We start from the raw sequence: 4,333 nt of genomic DNA, 5'->3' as shown, positions 1-4,333 counted from the left end.
CTAAAGTCATACTAAGTTCACAGACACCCCAAAATGCATGACTGTATGTGGCCGTGCCCACCAGAAGGACAAGATCCAAGCCCACCTACCAGAACACAGGCACCAGTCCCCTCCACCAGGAAGCCTATACAAGCCACTGAACCAACCTCACCCACTGGGGGCAGACACCAAGAACAATGGGAATTACATACCTGCAGCCTGCGAAAAGGAGACAACAAACACAGTAAGTTAAACAAAATGAGAAGACAGAGAAATATGCAGCAGATGAAGGAGCAAAGTAAAAACCCACCAGACCAAACAGATGAAGAGGAAATAGGCAGGCTACCCGAAGATGAATTCAGAGTAATGATACTAAAGATGACCCAAAATCTTGGAAATAGAATGGAGGAAATACAACAAATGTTTAACAAGGACCCAGAACAACTGAAGAGCAAACAAACAATGATGAACAACACACTAAATGAAATTAAAAATTCTCTAGAAGGAATCAATAGCAGAATAACTGAGGCAGAAGGACGGACAAGTGACCTGGAAGATAAAATAGTGGAAACAATTGCCACAGAGCAGAATAAAGAAAAAAGAATGAAAAGAATTGAGGACAGTCTCAGAGAACTCTGGAACAACATTAAAGCAACAACATTCGAATTATAGGGGTCCCAGAGGAAGAAGAGAAAAAGAAAGGGTCTAAGAAAATATTTGAAGAGATTATAGTTGAAAACTTCCCTAACATGGGAAAGGAAATAGTCAATCAAGCCCAGGAAGCAAAGAGAGTCTCATACAGAATAAAACCAAGGAGAAACACGCCAAGACACATATTAATCAAACTATCAAAAATTAAATACAAAGAAAAAGTATTAAAAGCAGTGGGGGAAAAGTAACAAATAACATACAAGGGGATCACCATAAGGTTTACAGCTGATCTTTCAGCAGAAACTCTGCAAGCCAAAAGGGAGTGGCAGGACATATTTAAAGTGATGAAAGGGAAAAACCTACAACCAAGATTAGCCAGCAAGGATCACATTCAGATTTGACAGAGAAATTAAAACCTCCACAGACAAGCAAAAGTTAAGGGCATTCAGCACCACCAAACCAGCTTTACAACAAATACTAAAGGAATTTCTCTGGGCAGGAAACACAAGAGAAGGAAAAGACCTACTATAACAAACCCAAAACAATCAAGAAAATGGTAATAGAAATGTACATATCAATGATTACCTTAAACATAAATGGATTAAATGCTCCAACCAAAAGACATAGACTGGCTGAATGGATACAAAAACAAGACACGTACATATGCCATAAGGCAAATGCTAACAGCCAAAAAGAGGGGAAATTGACAGTAACACAATAATAGTAGGGAACTTTAACACCCCATTTTCACCAATGGACAGATCATCCAAAATGAAAATAAATAAGGAAACACAAGCATTAAATGACACATTAGACCAGATGGACTTAATTGATATTTTTGGACATTCCATTCCAAAACAACAGAATACACTTTCTTCTCAAGTGCTCATGGAACATTCTTCAGGATGGACCATATCTTGGGTCACAAATCAGCACTCGGTAAATTTAAGAAAATTGAAATCATATCAAGTTTCTTTTCCGACCACAACACTATGAGACTAGATATCAATTACAGGGAAAAAACTGTAGAAAATACAAACTCATAGAGGCTAAACAATATGCTCCTAAATAACCAAGAGATCACTGTGAAATCAAAGAGGAAATCAAAAAATACCTAGAAACAAATGATAATGAAAACACGACAACCCAAAACCTATGGGATGCAGCAAAAGCAGTTCTAAGAGGGAAGTTTATAGCAATACAATCCTACCTCAAAAATCGAGAAAAATCTCAAATAAACAACCTAAACTTACACCTAAAGCAATTAGAGGAAGAAGAAGAACAACAACAAAAACCCCCCAAATTTAGCAGAAGGAAAGAAATCATAAAGATCAGGTCAGAAATAAATGAAAAAGAAATGAAGGAAACAATAGCAAAGATCAATAAAACTAAAAGCTGTTTCTTTTAGAAGATAAACAAAATTGATAAACCATTAGCCAGACTCATCAAGAAAAAAAGGAGATGACTCAAATCAACAGAATTAGAAATGAAAAAGACGTAACAACTGACACTCCAGAAATATAAAGGATCATGAGAGATTACTGGCAACAACTCTATGCCAATAAAATGGACAACCTGAAAGAAATGGACAAATTCTTAGAAAAGTACAACCTTCTGAGACTGAACCCGGATATAATAGAAAATATAAACAGACCAATCATAAGCCCTGAAATTGAAACTGTGATTAAAAATCTTCCAACAAACAAAAGCCCAGGACCATATGGCTTCACAGGTGAATTCTATCAAACATTTAGGGAAGAGCTAACACCCATCCTTCTCAAACTCTTCCAGAATATAGCAGAGGGAGGAACACTCCCAAACTCATTCTATGAGGCCACCATCACCCGAATACCAAAACCAGACAAAGATGTCACAAAAAAGAAAACTACAGGCCAAAATCACTGATGAACATAGATGCAAAAATCCTCAACAAAATACCAGCAAACAGAATCCAACAGCACATTAAAAAGATCATACACCATGATCAAGTGGGGCTTATCCCAGGAATGCAAGGATTCTTCAGTATACACAAATCAATCAATGTGACACACCATATTAACAAATTGAAGGATAAAAACCATATGATAATCTCAGTAGATGCAGAAAAAGCTTTTGACAAAATTCAACACCCATTTATGATAAAAACTCTCCAGAAAGTAGGCATAGAGGAAACCTACCTCAACATAATAAAGGCCATATATGAGAAACCCACAGCCAACATCATTCTCAATGATGAAAAACTGAAACAGTTTCCTCTAGGATCAGGAACAAGACAAGGTTGCCAACTCTCACGACTATTGGTAAACATAGTTTTGAAAGTTTTAGCCATGGCAATCAGAGAAGGAAAAGAAATAAAAGGAATCCAAATCTAAAAAGAAGAATTAAAACTCTCACTGTTTGCAGATGACATGATACTATACATAGAGAATCTTAAATATGCTACCAGAAAACTCCTAGAGCTAATCAATGAATTTGGTAAAGTAGCAGGATACAAAATTAATGCACACAAATCTCTTGCATTCCTATACACTAACGATGAAAATTCTGAAAGAGAAATTAAGGAACAACTCCCATTTACCATTACAACAAAAAGAATATAATACCTAGGAATAAACCTACCAAAGGAGACAAAACACCTGTATGCAGAAAATTATAAGACACTGATGAACGAAATTAATAACCATATCAACAGATGGAGAGATATACCATGTTTTTACACTGGAAGAATCAACATTGTGAAAATGGCTATACTACCCAAAGCAATCTACAGATTCAATGCAATCCCTATCAAACTACCGCTGGCATTTTTCCCAGAACTAGAACAAAAAATTTCACAATTTGTATGGAAACACAAAACACCCCGAAGAGCCAAAGGAATCTTGAGAAAGAAAAATGGAGCTGGAGGAATCAGGCTCCCTTACTTCAGACTATACTACAAAGGTACAGTAATCACGACAGTATGGTACTGGAACAAAAACAGCAATATAGATCACTGGAACAGGATAGAAAACCCAGAGGTAAACCCATGCCATATGGTCACCTTATCTTTGATAAAGGAGGCAAGAATATGCAATGGAGAAGAGACAGCCTCTTCAATAAGTGGTGCTGGGAAAGCTTTTGACAAAATTCAACACCCATTTATGATAAAAACTCTCCAGAAAGTAGGCATAGAGGAAACCTACCTCAACATAATAAAGGCCATATATGAGAAACCCACAGCCAACATCATTCTCAATGATGAAAAACTGAAACAGTTTCCTCTAGGATCAGGAACAAGACAAGGTTGCCAACTCTCACGACTATTGGTAAACATAGTTTTGAAAGTTTTAGCCATGGCAATCAGAGAAGGAAAAGAAATAAAAGGAATCCAAATCTAAAAAGAAGAATTAAAACTCTCACTGTTTGCAGATGACATGATACTATACATAGAGAATCTTAAATATGCTACCAGAAAACTCCTAGAGCTAATCAATGAATTTGGTAAAGTAGCAGGATACAAAATTAATGCACACAAATCTCTTGCATTCCTATACACTAACGATGAAAATTCTGAAAGAGAAATTAAGGAACAACTCCCATTTACCATTACAACAAAAAGAATATAATACCTAGGAATAAACCTACCAAAGGAGACAAAAGACCTGTATGCAGAAAACTATAAGACACTGATGAAAGAAATTAAAGATGATACAAACAGATGGAG

This window comes from Physeter macrocephalus, chromosome 10 (genome assembly GCF_002837175.3).
Source record: "Physeter macrocephalus isolate SW-GA chromosome 10, ASM283717v5, whole genome shotgun sequence".
Classification (NCBI taxonomy): Eukaryota; Metazoa; Chordata; class Mammalia; order Artiodactyla; family Physeteridae; genus Physeter; species Physeter macrocephalus.
The sequence above is the reverse complement of the archived record's forward strand: the minus strand, read 5'-3'. Positions refer to the sequence as shown.